This window comes from Scardinius erythrophthalmus (genome assembly GCF_964197995.2).
Source record: "Scardinius erythrophthalmus genome assembly, chromosome: 16".
Classification (NCBI taxonomy): Eukaryota; Metazoa; Chordata; class Actinopteri; order Cypriniformes; family Leuciscidae; genus Scardinius; species Scardinius erythrophthalmus.
Window position 1 is genome coordinate 13359398 of NC_138236.1, and position 13959 is coordinate 13373356.

Here is a 13959-nt window from a genome sequence, read left to right on the forward strand (position 1 = left end):
GTGCCACAATATGTGTTGTGCTTATGAGCTTAAGTGGACAGCTGTTTATGGATACAAGTCAATAGCTTCACTTAAACAGTGAAAAAACTAGCTTATCCCTCAGTTTTATATCTTCTTCCGGTTCCAGTTACGATACTGTTGTGCCTGACTACAGATTTATTGCTTCTTATTGCTATCGGTGTTGGTGACCTATCCGGGGGCCTTTAGGCCGCTATAGCTGACGCTCCAGAGAAAGACCCACGGAACGCATTCTCACTACAGCCTATAGAGGGCACTATAACATTAGACAAGCTGAATAATCAAAAGTCTGACTTTTCCCACCAGTGACTGTTTTGTGTCAGTTACAGTGTATAAATTCCTGTTAATGTTAATAAGGTCATTATACATACAATAAAAAACTATTTTTAGTAGACTAAAACATTTTAATATTGTATATAGCACCACTGTTCATAACATGATTTATGAAAACATAACATCATTGTGGCCATTTTTGTGTGTGTGGGGGGAAACAATAACAAAACAAAACATATAGGCTATAGGTGTATATCTTCAATTGTAATTTATTCCTGTGAAAGCAAAGATGATTTTTTTTTAGCAGACATTAGGCCTACTCTCTTAAGTGTCACATTATCTTTCAGAAATTCAAAAGTTCAAAAGAACAGTATATTTATTTGAAATAGAAATCTTTTAAGATTATAATGTCTACTGTCAGTTTTGATCACTTTAGTGTGTCCTTGCTGAAAAAAAAAAAAAAAAAAAAACTCACTGACCCTAAACTTTTGAACAGTATATGACAAGTGTCATTTTCAGAGGTCTTCTGCCTTTGCGAATACCCTTTTGTACTTAGTCAATATGAATTGCCATTTACAACTAATTTTACTTACAGATTGTGACATATACTAAGCGAAACAGTATATTATTCATAAAAAAAAAAGGAAATAGGAAATAGGATCAGTTTTGATTCCTTGAAAGTGGTGAGGTTTGGCCAATGAACTAGAATCTCTGCCCTTGTTACACTTTAAGTCAGAATTTTTTGTCATAATTCCACAATCCAATTTCTCGTTTCTCCTCAAGCACTAATAACGACTAATAAGCTCTCAAACAAACTACCAGACTCCGATTTTATGAACTCTCAAGAAAACCCTGTTTTAATCACCCCTCTCAGCTCTCTCAGTCCACTTCTGTTCTGTTTCGCGTCTCGAGACTCCTAACTCTCTCCTGTAATTCCCAAACACGAGTTTGCAATAAACGATTTGTACATCGCCCTTTATTCTTGGCGTAACGCAGAGGCAGATTGCACCGTAGCTGTCAATTCTCTCACTTCTGTCCTGAGAGACCGAAAAGGTCTGCCCTGAAGCAGCAAGTGTTCCTCCCCACATATAAGCTGCTGCATTGTCACTGTGTACTAAGCCATTCCTCGGAGAGCTTATAACGTTCATTAATCTAATTAAATATGTCTTATTGCCCAAATGAAAGGCTGGAAGCTTAGCTGTAGGATAAGTGTAGAGTAAAACTGGGTCCCAGCAGAGAGGCACACAGTCAAGTCGCGCTAACGGTGCTGTGCTTCATTAGGCTCCTAATTACCTATTGTTTCTTAGTAGTTTGTGCTGTTTTAATGAGAATCTACAGGCACTTAGATCTAATCTGAATTTTCTAATCTACTGGTCCATTCCCGGAGAGTCAAAATGTTATTGGTTTATTTGTAATCATACTTTTAAATGATGGAGATTTGACTCCCCCTGGGGCTATCGCTGGGTTTTGAGTGACTAATTGAATTCTTGGCTCACAGACGCCATTTGGGTGTGAGTCAGAGATGAGTGCTCATGAGTGCTCAGTCAGTCAGTTAAGTGAGAGATGCGGTTTCAGTTACCCTGGATCAAACCCCTAGGACTCGCCTTTAGGGTCTCCATGGCAACACCCCTCTCTCTCTCCCGAGGTGCTTGTAAAGTTTGGTACTTAGAAGCCAAACTAAAGCAAATGTGGTGAACTTTAGCCAAAGTGTGACACAAGTGTGGTCAGAAAATTGTTGAAAAAGTGAAATCTTCCTGAGGTCCACATGAACGTATACCAAGTTTAAAAATAAAGCAATAATTCAATAAAACTTTTTTAAGCAAAAATTGACTGAACCAGGTTTTGGTTATTTTGGCAGGTGCAAATCCTGCTGGAAAATGAAGTCAGCATCTCCATAAAGCTTGTCTGCTGAAGGAAGCATGAAGTGCTCTGAAAATGTCCTGGTAGACGGCTGCGTTGACCAACACGACATGGCTCCCCAAACCAAAACAGACTGTGGAAACTTCACACTGGACTTCAAGCATCTTGGATTGTGTGCCTTTCCATTCTTCCTCCAGACTCTGGGACCTTGGTTTCCAAATGAGATGCAAAATTTGCACTCATCAGAAAAGAGGACTTTGGTCCACTGTGCTTTATTAAATCCAGAGTCAACGCAGCCGTCTACCAGGACATTTTCAGAGCACTTCATGCTTTCTTCATTTTCCAGCAGGATTTGCACCTGCCCACACTGCCAAAATAACCAAAACTTGGTTCAATGACCATGGTATCACTGTGTAATTACTGTGTGATTTCATGTAATATTCTATTTTTTTTTTAAATCCTGTTTTTGTGGGTTTTATGAGCTGGAAGCCCAAATTATGTACAAATAAACAACTAAATACTTGAAATCGTTTAAGTTGTGGGCCCTGAATCTATAATCTATGGAAGTTTAACGTTTTGAATGGAATTATGGAAATAAATAAACTTTTCCATGATATTCTAATTTTTTGGAAATGATCTGTATATATATATAAATATAAATATAAACAATATAAATATTTTTTTTTAAATGTGTCCATATAATGAAGCCAATGTCGTCCAAAACTATTTTTTTTTCTAAAATATATTATTTTATTTGCTAGAACTAGTAAATTTAATTAGCCATTCAATCATAGTTTGTAAGCGAACACTTTTCATAATGAAACTGAAGAAGTGACAGATCTTTTCCGTATTATGACATCTGTTTAACATCGTCGAAAAAGAAAACATGTAGTTATGACGATTTTGATTAAATATAACAAGGTTAAAAACAATCATATAGCCTACATGGATGAATTGCTTACAGTGAGATCTATAGCACATATAGACGGGTAATTTTCATTTCATGCAAATTTTATATTCATTCTGACCTCTGCTGATGTTTGTGATGCTGCAGGGAACATGTGCATTCATAATTATATTAACATTTTATTGTTAGTTTTCTGGGTTCGGGCCAAATTTCAAGCTCAGAGTCCTCTCCTCAGACAACACGCCAAATACTCATATTTATACTATATATCTGATTATAAGCCAGGCTCGACTTTAACACCTGACACTCTGCTGGAGTGGTTTCAGCAGTGGCGTGTAACGCAGTCACTACTATAGCAAGTTCAGTTGTAGTCTTTTAAAAAGGCATCTGAAATAATAAACTAAGTGCAATGTAGTGTTGTCAAAAATATAGATTTTTCAATACATATCAATACTGAAATATCTGAAATGCTTCCAATACTCATTTTGAGAGACGCTCTCTCATCTTTCCAACAGCGAATTACACACAAACCTGCATCCTGTCACTTACCCATTTCATTTGCTCCAGATGAATATTGCTGGTGTTGCAGAGCTTGAATTTCAGCGTGGCATTTCTCATTGCGCAATGCGCATATTTGTTTTTTTTACACGCACATAAAGCCGTCCCTAACAGTACTAAATTGAGTTCTTTTTCGCTGCTTATTGCACTTAAAACAGTCAAATACACATAAAAGAAATGTCAAAATGCCGGTCTTGGTGAGTATTCACATAAACACAGTCAGATATGTTTTAAGTGAGTGTAAACATTTGAGAAAGAAAATGCATGTGTAACAGTGGAATGGATTTGTGCGTCAGTCAGGTCTTAGAGTGACAGCAGCCTAATATACCTGCTGACAAATTATGAGAGAATATTAATGTGGCTTGTAACTTTGGAAAACCACTTGCTATGGTGACTGGTGAGCAAAAAAGTTCATGTCAAGCCCTGTATGTAATTGTGAACTCATGAAAATAAGAGTGGACCCAAACCTCCTTGTGAGACATCCCACATATTTTCTATTCTATACGCCAGAATGTTCACACTTTTATCTCTTTATTAGTGTATGGTGGGCTGTATGTGTTGATCTATTAGCCAGAGTTTGCAGTGTCAAAGTGCTCATTTGATATGTGACCTGCCACTGAAGAGTCAGGATATTTATCATCTGCTGAATGGAAAATGCAAAATGGCAGCAATACATTCTCAAATGAAACCGCTTGAAGGTTAATGAGTGGCAATTGCCCAGTGAGGACTAAATCTATTAGCGTTTCATAGAGGAAATCAATCAACATGACCAACTCTCACTGATTTGTCATTTTGAAACATTGCCCGTTTGAATTGAACAGCACATTCTGTTACTTGGGATCATCTGTGATGGTTTGATTTGCTCTTCATTAAGGTGATTAATGCTCTTTATTCTAATTCTGTCTCAGTAAACAAGCTGTTTCATCGTGTGGCGCTGTGCTGCATTAGGTCATCCCAGACAGTGATATTGACTCCAGATGATTACAGTCCAGAACTTCAGCTACTCGCTTGACGTCTGTCAAAGGAAGAAATCTATGAAGTCTACAACCAGATTAACCTTAGTGCTGGACCTTTTATCTCCTTCATTGGCAAGTACTCATTGTCTGTATTCAGTTTTATTCCCCATTCTCTCTGGACATAAAACATCAAATAATGGAGCATTTGGAGCATCTAAGATTGCACCACCTGGGTAAAACATCGCACACCTAATGAAAACAAAATGTGTCAGCGGAACTCTCTGTCAAAAACATTCAGTCTATCTGCTTCAGTTCAAACCACTGAGCCCTCGCAAACAAACACACCGAAAATGTTGTGAGCGAGTTGAAGGATGGCAGAGGAGGGAGATTCTGCAGATTGTGTGATGATGAAGAGCTCTGTGCCGGCTTCTCATTTGCTGGAAATCTCCTGTTATCATATGTGCTCAGACTGCGCCTCCCTCTCAGTCTTCTACTCAGTGTGTATTATTGATTGATGCGCTGTGTAGCTGGGGTTTGGTTTGCCCCGTTGGCTCTTGAGAGTATGTATGTCCAGACGTACACTCAATCAACGGCTCAAAGCACAGATGGATGCTGCCTTACAAGATTCCCTCTCTCAGTTTTTGCTTGTCTTATCTATCTTTTTTGGAAGGAAATTGCTTCATAAATTATTATATATACAGTTCTTGTTTTCTGAATTTGACTGATTGCTAAAAATCTTTTTACAGTATACAAGAAAAAGTGTCTGTATTGAAAACTGATACTGACTGTTCCTGTTGTCAGTGGATGAAGAGTTTTAGCGCAGTTCCAAAACTTATTTAGCTGTCTATACACTATCGTTCAAAAGTCAGTATCTAGATTTCGGTTTCAAATAAATGCTTTGAACCGAAGTGTTACTTGAGCAACAAATCAACACATTTGAATGATTTCTGAAGGATCATGTGACACTGAAGATAGGAGTAATGATGCTGAAAATTCCGCTTTGTCATCATAGGAATTGATGACATTTAAAATTATATTCAAAAAGAAAACTGCTGTTTTCAAAAGTAATAATATTTCACAATATTTCATTCATTACTGTTACATTACATACATATAGCCTATATTGTTTTCATTCACAATTGATTTTTGCAAGTTTTGCGTTAGCATGTTGGTAAAGTAAATACGCAATGCTCTAAGGAAGAAAATACATAGTATGCACAAATATTGAGTAAATTAATAAATACTAATTATACAAAACTATTATTTTTATACGTTTCAGTGTTTAATGAAATGAAATTGTAATACTTTACAATAAGACCCTTATTTATTAACATTATCTAACTTTGAGCAGTATATTTTTACAGTATTTATTATTAACCTATGTTAGTACAAGTGTATATATTAATGTTGTAAATTAATGTTAAAAAAATGGAACCTTATTATGAAGTGTTACCAAAAATATATAACGGGTAAGATGATTCTTACCCCAGTTGTGGACAACTTACCCCTCTTTTAATATTTTACATGTTTTGCTATAACAACAAATTAGCAGATGTTTCTATTTATTTTCTATAATCGCACATTGACTGATGCATCATCATCCTCATCATGAAGATGCTAAAAATGTAGAGTTCCACATTCTTCTTCCCCATCTTATCCTATGTTGTTTAATTGATCATTAGTTATCAACTCTCTTTTGACAAATTTTCCATCTTTCCCTGTGAAAGATATGTACATTGCTGCCATATAATCTGGCCAAAACAAACCATTTTAGGAGGCACCCTTCATGTCTATGATGACTCAAAGTGCTGTCTACATAGGCAGCTTACTAGGTTTTGGAACAGAGCAGTTATGATGTTTGCGCCTAAGAAACTAACACAGAGATTCATGCCTTTTCATAGCAGTAAACTGCATCCTCCTTTGATTGATGACAGCTTTCAGACGCGATGGGCTTGTTTTTTTATCACGCTGGCGCAAAATGACCGGGGACAGACACAGGCAGAAGTACCGCTTCAGTGGCTAATGAGAGGCATTATTCAAACTCCTGCTCTGGTGTCAACATCGCATGTCCTGCGTCTCTCACTGCCTCTGCATTAGTACGGACAAGCAGCCCAGTGACTGGGACAATTAAAGCTATTCCTCCATGCTTCATTTTTACTAGTGAAAAACACATCTAAATAACATGGCTAAATTAGGCACAAAACGGTGCCAACTGTCATGTAGACATGTCATTGTGGCATCCGTTCATCTTTTTGATCAGTTTCCTTTACTGATAGTAATTGGACACTTAGTAAGACAGGTAACACTACTGTGGAAACCGCTGTCGAACTTTACATCATTTAGCTTTGTGTTCAGGCCGCCTCCGTCACAAGCCATTGGCACTGGCTGTGTAAGTGTTCTCGGACCATCAGACCAGAACGGCTCGAGGTAACAGCAACATGTTCTTGTCTCAACTTTTTGATGGAGTCTCCCTTTTGTGTGTTTATCACTGAGGGAGGATGCACCTGGGGCAGCTGTGGAAAGAGACAGGCCACCACACATGACAGGCGAGAGAGAGAGAGAGAGAGAGAGAGAGAGAGACAGAGAAGGAATGAACGGAGGAGAGCACACTGAGAAGGAGAGAGGTGCCCGTGGTGTTGGAGGAGTTCATCAGACAGAGCCCTTCTCCATCTGTCACAAATCATTTCTGCTCTGGAAGTAAGGAAAGGCAAAATGTCAAAATATTTGAATACATTCCATGGGAGTGTGTCACACTCGCAGAGGGAGATGCTTGGCAGCTGTGGGGTGGAAAGGAAAAGGGTCGTCTACTGGATGAAATGGGATTTTATAGCGTTGTATAAACTTCAATTAAAAAAATATGTGTATATGCACACTAAATATGAATGTATAGATAGATCATGAACAGTAATGACCAAAATTACTTTTAAATTACCTTGAGTGTCTGGGATGCAACTCTGCAAGGGGTCGACAGCAGTGATTTTTTGGACTCCTGTGTTTAGTTTTCACAGAAGTAACAATTTGGTCAGTGTTCATTAATTGAAATGTTAATTAACTATCAACTTGTATATTCACCCCATGCAGAGTGTGTTGTTTTTTACTCTCAGAATTACAATAAGTTGATCAAAAATGTTATATTTCATATAAATGCTGTTCTTTTGAACTTTATTCATCAAATTATCCTGAGAATTATTATGGTTTCTAGAAAAATATTAAGAAGCACTATTTTCAACATTGATAATAATAAGAAATGTCACATGAGATTGATTTCTGAAGGATCACATGACATTGGAGACTGGAGTAATGGCATTTTAAAATATATGAAAAATAGTTATTTTGAATTGTAAAAAATATTTTGCAACATTACCGTTTTTACTGTATTTTTGATCAAATAAATGCAGCCTTGGTGAGCATAAAAGACTTCTTTCAAAATATGTAAAAACCTAATGATCCCAAAATATTTAACGGTAGTGTATTAATGTCAGTGATTTTGACAACGCTTATAAAGCTTTGTAATGAAATGAAAGCATTTAATACTGTAGATTTGAAGGACCAATGCTTTTAATACAGCATTTCTTCTAAATCATAATTATATATAACAACAAAACCCTTTAAATTTCATTAGCTCTCTTTAGCTTTCAGTTTTAAGCTTCACAGGCATCACAAAAATATCATTTATTGCCATTTTTATTTCCATTGTCTTCTATTGATTTTTCTTTTCTTTTTTTTTTTGTTAAAGATTGTTTTTCTCAGAGAAAGTGGGAAAACGGGTATGCGAGATTCGCAAGTGTCCATTATTTCTACACTTTCTCCTGGATTGCTCTTTTTGAAAATTGTAACTTTTAAAGCTTTTCTCAAGAGTGGGTTCTAGTTCGTATTGACTAGAAAAGAAAAGAGAGGCAGGTGTGAAGGACGCAGGGATTTGATCTCTGTACCTTTGAGGAATAGTGAGATAAGTGCTCTCAGAAAAGGTTTTACGTGCCAAGACTGCAGAATGAAATAGCTATTCAGTGTCTAGGTAACCTGTCCACTGTTTATTCACTTACTCTGCAACTTATTGAAAAGAAATTCTGTATCCTTGTTTGTTTTTTGGATCTATAAAATATAAATTAAAATACTGTACATAACCCATTAACACCACATAACTTTAAAAATAGTCCTAGGTTGTGATGTGTTAGTGGTGGTTGTAAAAATTAACTCAGTGCTTTAAAATGATCCCGCACTGTTAAAAAAATGATTGTAATTACTACGTAATACTACAATGAAATCTGTAATTGGTTAACATTAACTCTTTAAAAGATTTAACCGGACATGTAATTTTAGAGTAAAATTCTGTTAAATGTTTTACCACCAAGGACCATGTTGGAAATAAGTGTTTACACTTTTACATGTTATCCTTTGGATTATGTATGTCTTTCAATCCATAAATAAATCAAATCAAATCAAATCAAATGTACAGATTTTTCCCAAGTGATAAAAAACAACTAATCTTATAATTTACAATAAAAAAACATAAATTTGCTAGCTCGGGGGGAAACTTCTGATGAACTTTGATTCATCTCTTTACCACCTGTGCTTTTATGGTGGTTGTCCAACGCATTCTCATCCTAGGGCGTCATATACTGACACTTTTGACATTTTGTCTACTTCATCGAACGCACATGGCACCCTAAAGCGTCAATATGACACGCACAGAGCTTTGTTCGGTTATGGGTAGGTTTAGGTCTGGGGTAGGGTTTAAGGCTGATTTATACTTCTGCGTCGGACCTACGCCAGAGCCTCTACGCTGTAGGCAACGCGTTGGTTTTCATTTATACTTCTGCGTCGTTGTCCGCGTTGACGCGCGCAGAGGGAGCATGTGAAACCCGAGGGAGCGGTCTTAGCAGACCAATCACAGCGCTTGCGTCCGCGTAGCGTTGTTACATTTTTGGAGAGGTGCACGTCAGGGTACGCCAAAGGGTACGCGCACTACACACAGCCTACGACGTAGCTACGGCGTAAGTTCGACGCAGAAGTATAAATTGGGCTTTAGGGTTAGACCGCTAGGAGGCGCCTTCTGGCCCATATCTATCTGCGTCTCATATTGACGCTAAAGGGTGCCATGTGCGTTCGATGTAGACGAAATGTCAAAAGCGTCAAGGTACAAAACTGATTTTTATTTGGGTTGAATGCAAGTAACACTGCTGAATAATATGAAATTTAGGATACGTTGACACAACAACGTCGTATTAAAAATGGAAAAGTTTTTAATTTAAGTTTTTAAAATGCCTGCCAAACCAGTAGTTGGCGATGTCACTTTGTAAAGAAACACTACGCATCTATGGACTGAAAATGTAATATGACACAAATCAACAATATCGTTTTTAAAAGGTTTGCGTTTTCAGGCCCCCAAAATGCTATTGTTAGTAAATGAACGGCCAAAACGCATAAAAGGTTTTCCGTTTTTAGTTGAATTGGTGTCGTGTAAATGCCCCCTCAATTTCTACAGCCTGAAACAGTGCCACTTACAGCCATAAAACGTATTTAATTCCTATTCTATGTATACAAGCCACTATGTAGCCATTTCTGATCATTATATATGGAGGAGCTACAGTAGATCAACACATCTGTGCATGTCAGTCTCTGCCACTAGATCAGTGCACCTCTTATCTCTGGGCCACTAAAACACTGTGATTAATTATTTCTCTTTAATCAGAATCACAATAGAATAAAATAATGTTTGTCTGTTTACAATTCTCCCAGGCTGAGCCTGAAATCTGCATGTATTTGATGGCGAAAAAAGAGAAATCTCTTATCCGGGGGAAGATCAAGGTTATGACTTCCTCAAAGCAGAGTTCCTGAAACCAATTAAACTCTAGTGAAGTTCAGCTGGAGGACACAGTGGTGCCGTAACAATAGGAGAACGTGATGACAGCCAACACCACTATCTCCTTGCATTTCCACCAGTGCTAATTATATTTGCAGATTCTGTCATTTAGACAAAAGGCGAATAACTTTGGTAATCATCATGAACCATTTAAATCACTCCCTGGCCTGTGCAAATAGTCGACCTTTCGAAATGAAGTCAATTGCAAGATATGTGTAATCAAATATCACTTCGATAAGCGGAATATGGATATGAAATGTGAATAATTATAAGCAGTGTTTACAGTTACAATTAGCAGCAGGTATGATCTTCACGAAAAGCAATGAGAACATTTTTTACAAATACACCTTTTGAATGCCACTAGGGATTAAAAAAACAAAACAGGTGCGTATCATTTTGGACAAGAGGGATCAAAAAACAGAAAGTGTTAAAAATGAATAATTCATATGTGCTCTTATGTTCTGAAGTTAAAATGTTCGTGTTCACACATGTGTGAGCGCTACATGTTGATTTAACTCAAAGGAAAGCCATTGCGCTACGTTGAGTCATACCCAGTTTTGAGGCACTGGATTTACAAAAGCTCTTTATTTCAAGTGTTTCGCCGTCCATTGTTAGTGATCAAAGCCATTCTAATTCAGATAATGTTGTTATAGCCACAGGTTCCTCCCCCTACTCTTGCTCCTGTTCAAAAGACTATCATGCCAAAGAGAGCTGGAGTAACTGCTTTTGATTTGAATGTGAAGTGTCATTCAGTTGCGCGACTGCCGAGCGATTTGCCATGGTGATAGGCTTGCGTTTGAGAACACCTGGCAAGGTGGCAAATTTATTCAAATCTATGTGAATTGTAATGCTCTCACCTGGAGCCAATGGGCCGTGATGTGTGTGTGTGTGTGTGTGTGTGTCTGCAAACACAAGTGTGTATGGAAATAATCAAGCCTCATTACTAAAAACAAGGGGGGTTAAATCAGAGCGAGATGCATAGAGAAGGTGCAATGGAGAAATTAAGCTGATAATATGAGGTCAGGTTTTGACCTTGAAAAGCAAGTTTCAAATAATGATAATGGATCACACTGACTTTAGTTGCCCTTTAGTAATCCAACCAGTTCAGTTATACAGCCACGCATGTTTAAAGACTGGTCGTGCATCCAATGTTTGAATTTTACATTATTAGGAAGGCTTGAGTGGGAACAGGAACATTTTAGCGGATTTCAATTTTGATTGCTTCGATCCTGAAAATGGTTGCTGTTAAGTGAATGGGTCTCTAAAGGGAATGAGAGGATGAGATAAGAAAATTCACAGCATAGTCTAAAAATGGTTGAATTAAATGGCTTGTTCTCCTAGCATGGAAATGCTTAGAGCGATTTATGTTTTAACCTTGTACATGCAGCCATTAAAGTCAATGGCATTCAGCAACCATAAAGGTCTGTTATAGAAAATATCTAGAGTTATAATGTGGATGTCTGGATGGAATACATAATTCTGATTGTTCAGTAATGGCAGTCAGATATTTCAGAATAATGCTGTCTGGAAATAGTGTTTCAGCAAGTAAGCTTATAAAAATCTGTTTCATGTGCATTTTATTTTGTAATAAGAAGGATAATTTACAGCTAGATGCTGAATTTCTTTAGTCATGTAATGTAATAAGCAGGAGTGTTTATTTTATTTATTTAGTTTAGTTTTATTTTAATCACCATATGCACTATCCCTTACTTAGATTACTTCAAATATGGATGTCTAGTTGGCTCTTTGTTAACTTTTTAAAAATAAATTGAGGTTGACTACTGTTTAAAAAAAACAGTTACTGAGTCATTATTAAAGTCATTATTTCCAACAATATCTTTATTGATTTTCCACAAAATACAAATCACAAATAAAATGAAAAAAGCTCAGAAAATACAAAGTTGCTTTTTATCATGTCATTATAGTTGGCGTAGAGCAGTTCTCATCAATTCAATCCTCAAACAACTTAATGTTTGCAACCACAGGGTCCAGATAATATATATATATTTTTTAAAAGTTAATCTTAGAGTGAATTATGTAAATCAGTTATTCCAGTGGTATTAACACTTATTGCCAGTCCTTCACAGAGGGGTCTTTATCAGTGGTCCACTTTAAAAGAATGTTTCTGGTGCTGCAAAGGTCTGTCATTATTCATTTCAAATGACTTTACAGTACATTAACGTAGAAATTGGGCGCCTAATGCTTGATCAACATTGCGTCTCTGAGGGATCTATAAAAGGAGCTTGGTTTGTTTTCCTCCTCCTCCTTCTTCCCTGTGTGTGTATGGTCTTTGATCGACAGAGAGAGGATAATGTCATAGCAAGTCTTATTTATGACAGCTGATGGAAAGATAGACGAATTTTAGTTGATGCTGTTGTCTTGTTCCTCTGTGGCTGTGAAGAGAGGGATTAAATGGACTGAGGTTTGTTTTTGGTTTTCCCTCGAGGATCCTCAAACTCCTCTCTTTCTCTCTCTCTCTTTCTCTCCCCGCTTCCCCTCCCCTCTGCCTTTCCTTCAAGGAATATGGCCAGATTCATTATTTAGCTGTGCTCTTTTTGACAGCTGGGTCGGAGGGAGAATAGGGCTTTGGCGTGTGAGTGTGTGTGTGTGTGTGTTTGCAGTGTGTATGGAACAGCAGGCTGGAACTGAGGCCTGACAGAAGACAGGAGGCCTGTCGGTGATGCCTGCAGGAGCTGACAGCTGATCACACTGTCAGTCAAGGGAGCCGTCCACGCTGGAGGCTAACAGACTCAACACCGTCAACCTTCTCTTTGTCGTTCAGACCGTTCTTCCTGTCAATCCTTCCACAACCCCCTTTTTTTCTTTATAAATGATCCACTGCTCCTCTGTATCCTCCGAATCATCCAAGCTAAATGCATCCAACATCTCCTTTCATCAAACCATAAGCCTCCTCCTCTAACTCGTTTTCTCATTGACCATCAGATTTGTTCTTGTGTGTTTGGGCCCGAATGAACTAGATCATTTTTTCACCATTTTTTAATTGTCATCAGTCCATTTGCAAATAAAAACTGCCACATTTTTTTTTATACATTTTTTTTCAATTTATGAAAATCAAGCAAGCTTATAAAAATGTATGTCAATGTGTATTTTAAGTAGCCATGTAATAAGAAGGATAATGTACAGTCAGATGCTGATTTTTATTGTATAATTTACTTCTTTATTTAAACTGACAGATTTTTGACAGTTTTCATTAGTCTAAACCTCAAAAATTGATAAGGCAATTATGAAAATCAGACATTCATAATGCACAAAAAGCGTCTTTTTCAGAGTAAAATAAAGCGGCAATCGGAGAGAAACCTGTTATTCAAAATCAGTTGTCTTTTTTTATCTGCCATACAGCTCCAGTCCAAATGAGAGTTTGGCCTGTGGTTGCCTGTGACGCTTCCAGAGACTCAGTGCTCTTTGTGGTGACAATGGGGCTTCAATTCACCCATGAGACAAACTGACTGGACAAGTCATTCATCGATGCAAATGCCAGCCAAGACGTGGTCGTATGCATCTGT